General features: G+C 50.8%; 1 long non-coding RNA gene across 1 annotated transcript in view; it reads left to right on the top strand.

Annotated features, from left to right (window-relative positions):
* Positions 1-193, top strand: part of LOC115278950 — an 11,084-nt gene extending 10,891 nt beyond the window's left edge. The window contains exon 2 of the long non-coding RNA XR_003903129.1: positions 14-193. This is a non-coding gene — a long non-coding RNA (uncharacterized LOC115278950). The remainder of the gene's footprint in view (positions 1-13) is intronic.
* The last annotated feature ends 15,137 nt before the right edge of the window (positions 194-15,330 follow it).

Below are 15,330 nucleotides of genomic sequence, written 5' to 3'. Positions count from 1 at the left end.
GGCTTTGGAACAGGTCCCTCGTGAGAACCGGTGCTGATGATGGAAAGTGTGTCGGGTCGTGTCTTTTCTTTCTCATCGCCGCCCCCGAGTCCAGGCCGAGTCTGTGGCTGTTCGAATTCTGAAAAGCATTAGTGGCTCCTTCTAAGTACTTTCTGTTAATACAGGAAGAGGTTTTCCTATGTTTCTTCTTAAATTGTGAGGTTCTGCGTTTGGAATGTGAGTTTTTATCCATCTGAGGTGTTTTCTCCAGGGGACCGCAGCCCCATCCCGACAAGGGCTGCGCGGAGCTCCGCCTGTTGTATCCCACTGAGATCGAACTCACTCCGCCAGCATCAGACGGAGAGTTATAGAGAGTTTCATTACCGATTATTTCAGTTCGGCTGAAAGGCTCCTCCCGGGTGTGGGAAGTACCCGGAGATCGACCCGCTGGGCTGAGCACGGGGTTTTTAAGGGTTTGAGGAACACATCATTTATTAGTCAGCCAATTACAGATTATAGCACCTTATAGGAGTATCTTTACACATACATGTTACTTTGGCGGGAACCTATGGGTTTTAGAGTTCTTTGTTTCTGATGAGGTTTGACACCACCAATCACAGCACTAGGGGAGGGGGAGCAAGTGGTTTTACAGTAGCAAGAACTTTCGCAATAAGAGGGGACTGGTACCTGGTGCAGAGTTTTGGGAAACACAGTTAGAAGCACACGAGCGTGCGCAGAAGCAGATTGCGAAGACACTGTGCTAGTCAGGTTTGTTCAAGGCTCAGGTTTGTTCAAGGCTCACGGTTACCAAGTTGTTACACTTCTCTCCCTTCTGCCAGTTTCCTGTGATTGCTGGGGCTCAGGGACAGGGGAGACGCCTCTGCTGCCTCGTCTGCTGCCGTCTGGGTCTGTCGTCGTAGCTCCCAGGTTAGGGTGGTCCCTAACAAGCCTGCTTTGAAGACGGCTCAGCCTTTGATCCTAAAACCTGTTCACACTTAGAACCAAGTTTCAAAAATAGTACACAGTTCCTATATTTCCTTCACTCAGCTTCCCCAGCACTAACATAACCAGGGTCACAAACAGGAAATCAGCACTCATGCAGGCTGTCACAAATCTGCACGTAGACCCTGGTCCGAGGTCCCCACTGCACATCAGATGATCCTGGGGCCACAGCGCACTCCGTCTCCGGCCCGTCCCCAGCCTCCTCGTCCAGGGCCTCCAGGCGCCACCCAGGACAAGGTCCCAGGCCCGTCCCCCTGCCCCCACCCCGCCCTGGACACGCTCCTGTCTGAGGGAGGCTCCTGGGCTTGGGCTCGGGAAGGCTGATTGGCCTGAGTCAGAGTGGGTCTGTCTGTCTGTCCCAGATGCGGTCCCGGCCCTCCTGGCCCTCCTACACAGTCAGGAACACGCACCCTTCAGTCCTGCAACCCGCTCTCCTTTCTGTGCTGTGGGTGAACGGCCTCCCCTCCTGCATTGCCCAGCTGCTGGCCACCCCTGGCAGGAAGGCCTCCTGGCTTGCAAGGTGTCGGGGGAGTCGTGTGCACGTGCACGTGTGCCATGTTGCATGTAGGCTTCTGGTGTACGTGTGTGTTGTGTGTGTCGTGCTGGGTATTGTGTGCAGAGTGTGGGTGGGTGTCGTGCATGTTACGCGTGTGTGTTGAGGGAGGGGATGTCATTTCCGTGGAGGTGCTCGGGTGGGCTTCAGGTGGGAACAAGGCCGTGCGTCCCTCCAGTACCCTTTTCCTCAGAACTGATTTACGCCCCCCAGTAGGGCCCAGCCCGGCCCAGGCCGCCGGCGGCTCGTGAGGAGCCCCGAGATGTTGGGATCCTCTAGCCCGGAAGGCAGCAGGCCAAGGGGCTGGGCACCCGGTGTAGGGAGGGCCCCAGCCCACCCAGGACAGGAGGTGCGGGGCTGACGGCCTCCCCCACCTGCCTGCCCGTCTCCTGAAGGGGGAGGAGGCTCCCTAACAAGGAGATAAAATCTCGGCCAACGCAGAAACCATGCGGAAGTCAGCCTCCAGCCCATGGAGAGCCTGGCCGCAGCCTGCCCGGCCCGAGAGGGCTGCCCGGCGTTCCCAGGGCTGGAGGCGGAGGCCAGGAGAGGCGTTGCCGGAGGCGCAGGGGGCCCCGGCCTGACCGTGGCAAAGACAAAGGGCAGAGGTGCCGCCCTGGTCCGTCGGGCGGGTGGTTCACAAGGGGCGTCTGCACCTCACAAAGACAAAAGAAATGTAGACAAAAATAAACTTCCTTACGACCTGCAGTCCGGTGACAAGCACCCGAGGCAGGACGACTGTCACGCTCCTCCAGGGTCTCCCTACTGTCTTAATGTCAAGGCCTTCCTGGCGGGAGGAGCCATCCTAGCTTGCCACTAGCCAGGTCTGAGATCCTGTGTCTCTTGGACCTGAGAAAATTCCCTTGGAAACTTCCTTTGTCTCTATGCCCCCCAGCCTGCCTCCCCCCAAAAAAGTAGAAGCTCTAACGGGTCACTCCGCACCGGCCCTGAGCCCCTCGCCCGTGGCACCTCCTTCTGAATAAACCGCCTTTTGCATAAAAACGTCTCGAGAGTTCTTTCTTGGGCCTTCGCCCGCGGATTCCAACCTAAATCCCATCACTGTGCGGCCGGAGTCGTCTCTCCCGGACTGCAAGCCTCAGGCCAAGCGTGGTAGCTCGTGTCCTCCCGGTTTACTCCCACGTGGGGGGGGTTGAGAAGCTCGGCGCTTCTGGAGCCCTTCGTGCCGATGCGGGTGGTGACTCTCGGGTCCGTCCGTGACTGCGGGCAGGACAGCGGCGCTAGGCTGGGAGCCACTGCCGAGGCCGGCGGTGATTAGAGCCAGAACCTTGCCGTGCGCTCCTGAGCCCCTCCTCCTGCCCTTGCCCGGAGCTGTCCGTCTTGGGCAGGGACAGCCACCTCGGTCACCGGGACGGCTGCCGGTCCCAGGACTCCTGTGGAAGGGTTCCTCCTCATTGGGCAGATGTGATTCCCTCCACATCTCTGGTCTCGTCCCTTTCGACGGGGAGACTTCCACTGGGAGCTGGCCGAACCCAGTGCCAGGCTGAATCAAACCCAGCGGGGGACCATTTCCTAGGACGTTGGCTGTAAAGACTGTCACTACACCAGGATGGGTTTCTTTCTTTTTTTTTAATTATTTATGCTTTTTATTTATTTTTTATTTTTTTTTAAATTAAAAAAATTTTTAAATGTTTTGTTTATTTTTGATATAGACAGAGACAGAGCATGAGAGGGGGAGGGGCAAAGCAGGCTCCAGGCTCTGAGCTAGCTGTCAGCACAGAGCCCGACGCGGGGCTCGAACCCACGAACCATGAGATCATGACCTGAGCCGAAGCTGGACACTCAACTGACTGAGCCACCCAGGCCCCCCTTCTTTTTAATTTTTTATGCTTTTTATTTATTTTTGAGAGACACAGAGAGAGAGGGAGACACAGAACCGGAAGCAGGCTCCAGGCTCTGAGCTAGCTGTCAGTACAGAGCCCGACGTGGGGCTCAAACCCACGAACCGTGAGATCATGACCTGAGTCGAAGTCAGACACTTAACCGACTGAGCCACCCAGGCGCCCCCATGATGGGTTTCTATCTTTACCCATCAATGTCCCCTGCGAATGACAGAATTGGGTAATTTCTCCTTGTAAAACTTTTCTAGTGTTTTCCATGGGTTGAAAACAGCAGGTTCTTCAAGGCATGGTATCTCTTCCATACGCCAGCCCCCATTCGTAGCCTAGGATGCACTGGGGAAGCGGGGGGGGGGGGGGGGGGCACACCCCTCCTGGGGGGCAGGGCGGTGACGAGAGCGATTTCAGTCAGAGGACCCCTCAGGTCGCTTGGCCGCCAGGAACCTCTGACCTGTCCCTCGAGGGACGCCTCCTGGCGGTTAATGTGTGTGAGGCGGGCCGCGGGATCTTCTACTTCAGGCCCCAGATCCTCCCTTGGGGTGCCTCTTACCCACTGGAAACAATTCAGATGGCAAGATTTGAGGGGAAAACCTGATTTTCTCTAACACTGCATGACCTCAGTTTTCCTTAAGAGCTGAGGGGAGATGACCCATCACTGGGACATCAAGCTTCAGTATGATCTGTCAGATCTCCTCCGCAGGAAGGGCGCATGGACGGAGGCACCCTAGGTCTCGGCCTTCAGGGCTTTAGAGCACGACCTTGACCTACAGGCCTCTTGCAGAATTGTTTGGCCGCTAACCAGGCTGGAAAGCCCCCTCCTGATCTATCGGATGGTAACTGTCTGACCGGACCTCCTGCACACAAACCCAGGCTGCGGGAGGAAACACGGGCGGCGCCCGGTGAAGGGAGGGGCGGTCTCTTGCTGGTCCTCCTCCTCTCAGGCCCCGGACGCTCCTGTCCGTGGGGGCTTCTCCCTCGTTCAGTTCCCAGCTCACTGGCCCTGATAATTGGAGACAACTGTCTCTGGTCAGTCCCCTCAGGACAAAGACTTTCAGGAATATTCCCAAGCAGCCGCTGAACCTCCCGTGGTTTCAGCCAAGCTCCCGTCTTCTCCGGCATAAATGGACTGCCAAATTCCACTTATTGGTGGAAAGAAATCCTGTCTTTTCGTTTATCCAAGCTGATGAGTCTTTAGGACCGTTATGCCCAGATTTTAATATCGCCCCCAAAACCAGAGAGCACCAGGGAGACCGAGTCATGCATGCAAAAGCAAAGGGCGGTTTCATTTCGGGCTTCTAAGCTGGGGCTCACAGACCTCACCAGCGCAGCGGATCCCGGCTGAGAGCCCGGAAAAGGGCGGGGCAGGGAAATTTGTTAGGAAGGGGGCCTTACAGGAAAAGGCGACACAGGCACAGCGATCCAATCCTACCCGGTATCAATACCGGCAGTAACTTTCACCATACATAGCGGGAGCCAATCACAACCTTTACAGCATTGACCAATCACAGAGCAGGCCCAGGACTAGGGCGTGACTAGTCTTAAGCAATAGGTGACTATCTTCTAGCCTCCATCTTTAGGCCCGCCCTTAGAAATGTTAAAGGTGTCAGCTGGCCTTTCCTGATTGGGCGTCACAAGGGTGGTCTGGGAAGCTGACACTTAGGCCTTCAAGGTCAGAGTCAGTTTGATTCAGACCTGGGTCCTTACGGGACCCAGAGTCCTCCTTCTCTGCCCTCTGGGCTTTCATCCGCCTCCTGCCTTGCTGGTGGCACCTCACCTCTTCTGCCTCCCCACCTTCCTGTTCCCTCATCCCTCGGCTGGGGCCTGCACAACCGGCCCCTACGCCATTCTCCATGCCTCGTCGTGGCTTCTCCCCTCCCCCGCAGTCAAGGGACGGAGAGCGGATTTACACCGCCCGCTTCAGATCAGATTTCCCCACTGGTGTCCCAGTAAAAATGAACAATGGGAAGCAAATTGATTGACTTTTTTTTTTTTAATGTTTTTTATTTATTTTTGAGAGACAGAAAGACAGTGTGAGCAGGGGAGGGTCAGAGAGAGAATCTGAAGCTAGCTGTCAGCACAGAGCCGGCCGGGGGCTTGAACCCACAAACCGTGAGATCATGACCTGAGCTGAAGCCGATGCTCAACCGACTGAGCCACCCAGGCGCCCCGTCAAACTGATTGGCTTTTAAGTGGACACAGTTGGAACAAAATTAGGTATTAAAACTAATTTAAGTTTGTTGGTTTAATTAAAATAGACATGACTTTAGATTTATCAGTAATGTCGGAAATGTTGGTGTGTTTGGTTTTAGAGCTGACGGTCCAGAAAGAACTCTTGAGACATCTTTGGTGCAAAAACAGTGGTTATTCAAGCTTGGGGACAGGACCCAAGGGCAGAAAGAGCTGTCCCAGGACTGTGAGGAGGGACTGACTGTATACTTAGGAGTTGGGGGAGGTAAAGGCCAGGGGAAGCTTCCAAAGGGACTTTCATAGGCTAAAGAAGACTCTGGGGATCCGGGATCCGGAGTCCAGGCTAGCCTCAAGCTACAGTGGTTTGCCCTCTAGTAAATCATTAGCATCCAGACCGAGGGGAGTTCCTGGAGGACTTACTCCACCAGCCTAAGTGTCTGTCTAGGGGCTGCAGGCTATGAGGATGCGTAATTTTATCTACGTTTCGTTTCGGTTTGCCTTTGTTCCGCACATCAGTCCTCATTAAGTAGGAACTTTTATTCTGCCGAGGATTGCTGGAGATCAAATAAACTGTTATCTTTGTTGCAATTTGTTACCAAAAAAGTGACTTCAGGCGATGGTCAATTTTGTCTCAAACTTTTCATGGATGATTGTTAAGATAGCTTTCAAAGGCTTTGGTAACCTGAAACTTTAAAGTTTTGATTGGATGATAAATTGGATTGAATTCATTAGACATCTCTTAAGTTTTTTTCCAAATGAGATAAAATACTAAAGCATCAATCAATGACCACAGGTTTGTGCTTTTGGCTTCTTATTGCCGAGAAACTGCGAATACTTGGAACTATTGGTAAAGATGATTTGTACTTTAGTGAAAGATTGTACTGTGGAAAAGTGTGTTTTGAAAATTGTGAAATGTATTTATAAATTTCAGATCTAAAAAAATTCTGTCTTAACAGGTCACAACTCGTTACTACTTTGTTTTCACTAGAGACTAAGGTTCCTCAGAGTTACAATTCTGCTAAATGTAGATCAGACTGATGCAGGTGAGGGCAACGATTCTGAATGAAAACGTTACACAAGGTTTATGGAGGGAAATCTCTGGAAAGAAATTTTGTACGTCATCAGCACTGAGGTTGAAATAGATGGGTTTTAAAAACACCCTGGTGTGGGCACGGGGGGCTCAGTCGGCTAAGCATCCAGCTTCGGCTCAGGTCATGATCTCATGGTTCGTGGGTTCGAGCCCCGCGTCAGGCTCTGTGCTGACAGCTAGCCCAGAGCCTGGAGCTGCTTCAGATTCTGTGTCTCCCTCTCTCTCTGACCCTCCCCTGCTCACGCTGTCTCTCTCTGTCTCTCAAAAATAAATAAAAAACATTTTTAAAAAGTACCCTGGTGGGAGCACCTGGGCGGTTCAGTTGCTTGAGCTTCTGACATTGGCTCAGGTCATGATCTCACAGTTTGTGAGTTCGAGCCCCAGATTGGGTTCTTTGCTGTCAGTGCAGAGCCTGTTTCAGATCCTCTGTCCTCCTCTCTCTGCTCGCCCCCACTCAGGCTCTCTCTGTCTGAAAAATGAATAAACACTAAAAAAAATAAGATAAAATAAAAATACACTGGTGTGAGATTGAAATTCTGTTTTCTCTCTCTTAAAAAGACAAAGTTTTCTTGGGTTGTTGGTCTGCTCTTGATAAGAAAATATAAACAAATTTTTCTTTTTGTCTGCCCGGAAAACCCAAGTTTCTATGTTTTGCCTTGTCAGGTCTTTGATTACCGAAGATGGTCAAAGCGTCTCAATATTAAAGGAGCGAAAGTTTTGCTAACAGCCATATAACCCTGCACATTTCCCTTTGGATTAAATGAGTCCGCCTTGGTTAAATAAATCATTTACCTTTAAGTTTTGTAATGAGGTGTCATCTTATTCGGGAATGTGCTTTATAACTTGCTGAGGTTCTTAAACAATCTTCCCGGATGTAAATTGTAAGTGAAGTCTTCTTATTTGGTATGGGAAGTGACTCTGGGCGCCTTAACAGACCAACTTAGGCTGTGTTTCGGTAAGTGCGGTAACTGCCCTAGAGATGCTGTGCAATTCCTAACCGTCTACACGCTTTGGGATGAGGCCAGCACTCCTACTCCCCAGGAGCACCGCGCGCTGACCCACTGCGCCACTGCAGCACGCTGACGGTATTCGGATTCTCCAAGTGTTCTGTGTCACCGAAGGAACCAGGTTTCCCTGCCAGCTTGTGACCTCAAAGTCGCCAGTGTCTCTTTGGAGTCCGTTGCCATTTATTGTTATTTTTCTTATTCTCTTGAAAAAATGTGTTTCGTCTTCAAGGAGATTCATGAAAAAGGGCTTTGGACAAAACAGGTTTTTCGATATCTTTAAAACTGGCAAAAACAAAGGGTGCGACGGGGTGGCTCGGCTGGTGAGCGCCCAACTCTTGATTCGGGCTCAGGCCATGATCACATGTTAATGAGATCGAGCCCAGCATGGGGCTCTGAGCTTACAGTGCGGAGCCTGCTTGGGATTCTCTCTGCCTGGCCCTCCCCTGTTCGGCTCTCTAAATAAATAAATAAACTTTAAAAAATTTCAAAAAGTTGGTAAAATGATTTATTTTTATAAATTGTTACTCATGTAATATTATGATAAAACATAATTTCTCATGCTTATTAATTGTGCTAGTCTTTCCTATTGTGAATGACTTTTGTCTTTATCTTTATTGTTTTACAGATAAATATAGCATATATTTCTCTAGAAATTTTGCACTTTTGGAAACTTTCCTTAATCCGAGATATATGTTAGAATATCTTGTTGTTCTTTTTATTTGTAGTATCTTTGGCATTAGTTGGTTTTTATTTTTAAAATGTTTGTTTTTGAGAAACACATTTTCACAGAATACAATCTATGTCACTTTAAATTTCAAGATTATTACATTGCACTTACTTAAAAATTATTCTTTGTGCATATAATCTTCTGGATTGTCTGTGCCTTCTCTAATTTTTGTTATTTAAAAAAATAAACTTTGTGCTTTAATGTGAAAAAAAAAATTAAAAAAGTAAAACTGGTAAGACTTTCCGGAACTAACTAAAAAGCTGCATTTAAGCTGAACAAGAATTAGGGACATGGGTCCAAATGAACTGAGGAAGAAGATTATGGTTTTTGTGACTCTTTGCATCGTTTCTAGTTCGTTAATATTCACTCTCCCAGATTAAGGAAACTTTCTCTTATGTCACCCATGATACACACAAACAGGATAAAATATTCCTCTGTGAACAAACTGAAGCATTTGACCTTTTTCTCTCCCTGAACCCTCTGAAAGGAAAGAGTCTGGGAGCCCTCCTCCTCTGAATCCGTTTATTCGCATCCAGTTCAATAAGAACGCCTTCTGGTAACAGGAAACCGTTGGAAACACCACCGGCTGTCCTGCAGTGGCTTTGCATGGAGTCATGCAGAGCGACACGCATAGACTCGGCGGTGACCAGACAGCTGAGGAACTAAGGTCGACTTCATGAAACTTGGAGCCATGAGGCCCCTTGGCAATGGTGGCCTGACACCTGCTTCCAGGGCTCCCAGCAGCCTCCCCAGGGGAGCAAAGGTCACTTCCTGGCAGGTGCAGGACCCTCGGGATATTTGGGGACCTGGTGAAGAGGAGTTCACCCAAATCTACAGGTGTTGCAGGCCTGTGTGATGGCGGATACTTGGTTTGGCTTCCGGATGGAGAGGCTGCTAAAAGTCCCATCTAGACTCCTCACATAAAGTTCCAGCAAAACCGATATTTAGAGATCTCTATGGTCAATCACGATTCTTGCCGAGAGTATAAGCCAAGTTTATGAACACTGGACTTGTTTTACAAACAAATTAGTCTTGATTTGGTTATCTCTGATTTTACAAATGCAGTTGATGATAGAGAGAAAGTGTGTTTCAATAACCAGTCTTTGTAAATACTAGATTTTAAGCACTTGAGACTCAAGACACTGAGTTTGTAATTTGCTCCATTAACTTACATTTTCTTTTGTTTCCATAAAGGTGCCTCTTATTAATTACCGGATTCCTTACAAAACAAAACCAAGTATGTCATGACTAAGACCACCTGTTACACAATTAAGGCCTTAAATGACTCTCAGAATAGCATTAGATGCGGGGTCCAGCCGACGCACCCCGGTCTAAGGGTCTCTGAGGAGGGGGTTGGTGTCGGCGCAATATCTTTAAGAAAGAAGACAGACAACGTGAATGGTGGTCATGCCACACTTTACTAAAGAAGTCACCATAGGTGGTTACATTTTTTTCTTTAACGATTACATAGTTTATGGTCCTTGAAATAAACACATGTTCTGGAAAGGATCTTTCTTGTCAGGAAGAGAGAACAGGAGTAAATAATAGGAACAGATAAATCACTACAAGGAAGGGATTCCTTAACAGGAGTCTGTCTTTATACACAAGATAAGCCTAAAGAATTTTCTTTGAGGAGTTTCACACTCTTTCAAGGCCTTTCAGCAGTTATTTATGAGCAAGACACTTATCCTTCAAGAAGTAAATCCTTGACAGAGGATTGTTGCTGGGAGCCGCACCGGCCTTGCTGGATGACACGGTCACAGTAAGGAAATGGTAGACGTAGCACGGCTCCTGCCACAGGGGCGGAAACTGGCATCTCCTTCTGTAAAGGATTGCTCGTGTAAAATCAGGCCTGTTGCTATCGATCAAGCCTCACTATGTTCCAAATCAGACCGATTTTCCCCACACAGATACCTCATGGCAGGAAGCATATTCCCACCTCTATGAAGAGGAAGTGAAACAAGACACTGCGGACGTTTGTAGAAAGGCTCTTCTATTGAGCTTCACTAACTTAAGACAGGGAAATAAAGGGGGCTAAAGAGCACAAAGATAATGTGTACCCTGGCCTGGAGATAGAAAGCCTAACTTAGGAAACAGAAGCCAGCAAGAGCCAGGCACAAGTCACTGCGCATACATGTGCTAATTTGGTGCCCATTGTGAGGACGGGTAAGAGTAGTTACAACTTAAACTCATATGCAAAGGCCGGCTGGTCTAGGGGCCTATGGTGCTAACACCTTCAACATCAAAGGACAAGGTTGACAAAAGGTTTACCCACCAACCATCACGAATGCATTCTTCCTCCTGTGAGCCAAACAGAATGCCTCCTAGCCCTGTCTGTGACTGAATTTTAGCATCATTGTTATAAAAGTGTTTGCTCTCTGCTTCTCACTGAAAACATCCTGCTCTCTTCTTAGTTGTAAGATTGACTACCGGTTCAAACAAATGTGTATGTTGTCTGCTTTTCACTGAGAACATCCTGTCATCCTCTGATGTGTAAGTTACCTCATTGTAATTAGAATAGTTCTGAAGAAATGCCTCTGGAAAACCTGTTTCTGCGCCCTTTTCAAAGCACCTTTATCGCTGAGAATTATTTGTAAAAGTGCCACCTTTTGATGTCATAAGCCTTTAAATAAAGGCCCAAGACCTGGCGAAAGGAGAGATACAGAGATACGGAGTTAATGAGGAGATACAGGAGATACGGGGATAAAAAGGAGATAGGACAAGACGGGCTGGACCGATTAAGAAACTGCGTGAGTGTCTTCATTGCTCTCATCCGCCGCTGCCCCTTCAGGGAGCCCTGGACCCGTGGGAGCGGGCCTCGGACAGATTGTGTTTCCTCCCAACAGCAGACAATGAGCTAGAAACAACGAAGTAAGGGAAGGCTGGTGTCACTGACTGACCCAAGTTGATTCAGAGCCTAAAAGTATACGCCTCTTTGCAAAGCAACGAGAAAATCACAGACAAGATGGACCGAAGCCACCTGTGCGGCCCAGGAGGCCAAATGTTGCTCGGCAACTTCCCAAATAGTTCACCTGCGCCCGGAGGCATAGCCATCACCGGCCGCTGTGCGGGAGGTTTTGTGGCCTGCTGGGCCCCAACAATCAGATATTTTAACTGTTGCACAAGGTGGAACACGGATGTGTTAGCACAAAAACAGAACGCGGTGTATACACTCCTGACACCAGAAAAGCGGACGGGGCCGCTCAGAGGTATAAGTCCAAGAACCCGCTCTCTTGCCGGTAGAGGTGGGTTAAAGCCCTGGACTGGAGGAAGGTTTCTGTCAACCATCAAAGGTTTGTTGGGCTTCTCTTTCTCATGAAAGCATTATGATATTCAAGTAGTAGTATTTTGTTGTCTTTTCCGGTGTCTCTCTGCCTAGTGCCGAGACTCCTTCCCGGCCGGAACCTGCCGCCCGCAGCCGGTCGTTTCTGTGTCGCCTTGGGACGGCTGCCTCTGCCTTCGGTGACTCGTAGATAGAAGACACAGATATAGGATATGCATTTTCCAGCTGACAATGTTGGCCGTAGGGGGACATGTCTACACCCCCGCTCAGCAGGAAGAAGCTGCAGAAGATGAGACCTTCCACCCTCAGGAATCTTAAAGATTTAGGAGTCAAAATTGGTCAGGAGGGGATGAGTGGGGAACAAAGGCAGAAGGAATGTAGGTACAATTGACTTTCCTAAGAACCTACAGCCTCTGACGGATACTTGAGGCGGGCGTGGGGGTGGGTAAGACATCCCTCCCAGGGCTCCCCGCTGTCTTACAGGTCAGCCTGACCCCCAGGATCCTGTGAGTCTTCTTTAACTTAGGACAGTCCTTTTAGAAACTTTCTTTGTCTCTGCGCTCCTCCCCCCCTCCCCGGGTATATAACCAACATGGCCTCACATCCGGGCAGCAGCGGCTGCCCTGGGCCCCTGGCCCAGCGCTGTCATCAAACCACCGTTCCTGCATCAATAGGCACCTCGAGAATTCTTTCTCGACCATTAGCTCCCGGACCCCACATCAGATCACACCGGGTGGTGAAGCCCCCCCCACCCTCCCCACCGACAGCCAGACGGCAGTCAGCCACCCGGGACCCGGGGTCAGGTGGGGAAGGGAGAGGGACCGGCCTGTCCCAGAAAGGGGCCTCCAAGCTCAGTCAGGATGAGGGGCCGCCGGAGCAGGAACCAGGTGCACGACTGGTGAGGGAGTGTAAGGGCCGGTGACACCCAGCCACCCTCTGCCCAGCTGGGGTCCGGGTGACATTCCTCAGGCTCTCCTGGCTGCCCAAGAACAAAGGACAGGAAAAATCCAATGGGTCACCAGTAGAAATCACAGTCCTGCGGGCCCAGAGTCTCCAACAGGTTGCAAAAGTCTTAGTAAAATTACAAGAAAAAGGCAAGCTTATCAATAACCTGACCTCCAAAAACCATAGACTCAGTCTCCTGGAGCCTTAACATTAACCTCCCCTTCATAGTGATGTGGCAAACAAAGGCAAGAAGGAAATGGAAATACCACTACATTTCTATTGTAAACTTTTAAAAATGCTTATTTATTTTTGAGAGAGAGACAGAGACAGAGAGAAAGAGATAGAGCATGAGTGGGGGAGGGACAGAGAAAGAAAGACAAACAGAATCCGAAGCAGGCTCCAGGCTCTAAGCTAGCTGTCAGCACAGAGCCCGACTCGGGGCTCAAACCCACGAATCGGGAGATCATGACTTGAGCTGATGCGTAACTGACTGAGTCAGCCAGGCGCCCCTACATTAAATTCCTTTATAACCTGCAGGGCACTGACAAATAAATCCTTGAGGCAAATGCGGAGTGTAGTGCTTCTCCAAGAACTCTTCCGTCTTTTTTTTTTTAGATGTCTTTATTTTAATTTTGAGAGACAGAGACAGAGAGTGAGCGGGGGAGGGGCAGAGAGAGAGGGACACACAGAATCCTAAGCAGGCTCCAGGCTCTGAGCTGTCAGCACAGAGCCCGGTGCGGGTCTCGAACTCACGAACCCTGAGATCATGACTGTAAGAGTTGCCATGGGAAAGCAACTGAGCGGCCATTTTGCTGTGGAAGCTGCAAACACTGACAGCCCCACTTGCAGACCTGGAATGACCCGAGCCATTTGAAAAGCACCAGCGGCCATTTTATTGCAGGCCAGATAACAGATCCAGGCGCCACCAGGACTGACGGCCCCCACTCTCAAGCTGGACTGTCTCAAACTGGAATGCCTCGCCATGGATTCCAGCGTCCCCCTCCCCACCGAAGCGAACAGCCAATTGAATCCTGCCACCGTCCAAAGATGACCCTACTTGGCTATTGGCCCCCCTGAGCTCAAACCCGGAACTTCTGCACCCATAAAACACCTTGCTCTCCCATATCAGGCGCGACTTCCCTGACTCCCCGCTCCAGAGTCACGGAGCCTCGCCCGGGAATCACAGATCCCAATAAAGGCCCTCTTGGCTCCATAACGAGGTCTCTTTGTCCTCCCATCTCTGCCTCCATCTATTAAACCTTACAATGACCTGAGCCGAAGTCGGACTGAGCCACCCAGGCGCCCGCTCCCTTCCATCTTAATGTTGATCCCTTACCAGAGGAAAAACAACCTCAGCCTGACGCTAGCCGGGCCCCCAGGATCTCGGACCCCTCGTTAGCACCATTTTCCACATCACCAGGAGCTGAAGTCAGCGCCTGCCTGGTGTTAGTGGGGTTTTGGAGGATGGTGGGGGTCCGGAGCTGACAAGAATTCCTGAGGCCTCTTTGTTGCGAAAGGGTGACGTTAGGAAAGCCCAGGTCGGGACCGGAGCAGGAAGTGCTGCAGGGGGGCGTGAGGAGAGCCTGGGCGCCGCTCGGATGCGGGAGGCCGGGGCCTGGCTAGTGTCAGGCTGAGGTTGTTTGGCTTCTAGCAAGGGACTAACATTGAGACAGTAGGGAGTTTCCGGAGAAACGTTTTATGACGCCTGCCTCACGTTTTAGTCAACGGGCTGCAAGTTACAGGAAATGTAAATTTCTCTGCCTTTTCCTTCTGCCTTTGTTTCCCCCATCACACAGGTTTCGGGCGCAGAGGCTGCTGAGGAGACGTCTGTAACCTGATGGAGGCCGCAGGGCTGTGATCTCGGTCGGTGAGCCCCGGATTTTTCTTGTCTTTTGTTCTTGGGCAGCGGAGCGCGGAGGAATGTCGCCGGGCCACACCTGGGTGGGGTGTCGGGGGCGTCAGCTTGCCGCACGCTCCCTCAGTGTGGCCGTGATGACCCTTGTGAACACTCACTCATGCCCGACAGCGAACAGCCATGTTGGGAAACACAAAACTACACTCTTCTGCCAAGAGGCAGCAGGCTGGCCCAGCCAGGGGCGTCCGACTCTGGGTCTCGGGGGTCGTGAATGGAGCCCCGCCCTGGGCACAGAGATTACGTAAATGAATAAAATGTAATAAGGTAAAAGAAAATAAAACCTGCCCAACCCAGAAAACAGAGCTGCGTGATTTATGAGCGAGCGCAGGGCGGCTGAGGGCAAAGCTCCGCTCACAGCACCCCTCCCCCCTCTGGGGGACATCCCTCGGCCAGGAGTGGCCGCCCAGGAACAAAGGAAAGGGGGCTAAGGGCTTGCCATGGCGAGGGGGGAAACTGAGGCAAATGAAAAATCCATTCCCTCCCTGCCCACAGCCCATTGACAAGAGTCACCTCCCTGAGGAGCTCAGCTACGTCGATGACACTTTGCTGGGGGCAAAAGGGAACCTGCCGGGAGCCGCACGGCCTCACCGGACGCCACGGCCACAGCGAGGAAACGGCAGGCGTCTGCACGGCTCCGGCCGTGAGAGGCGAACCCGGGATCTCCCGCTGCTGCTGCTGCTCAGGTGAAATCAGGCCTGTCGTCATCGGTTAGGCCTCACAGCGTCCGACTCAGACCGATGTTCCCCACAGAGCTGCCCCACGAGAGGACACATTCTCCTGTCCCCGCAT

The sequence above is a fragment of the Suricata suricatta genome, chromosome 15 (genome assembly GCF_006229205.1).
Source record: "Suricata suricatta isolate VVHF042 chromosome 15, meerkat_22Aug2017_6uvM2_HiC, whole genome shotgun sequence".
NCBI lineage: Eukaryota > Metazoa > Chordata > Mammalia > Carnivora > Herpestidae > Suricata > Suricata suricatta.
Note: the sequence above shows the minus strand (reverse complement) of the source record. Positions and strands in the feature narration are given on the sequence as shown.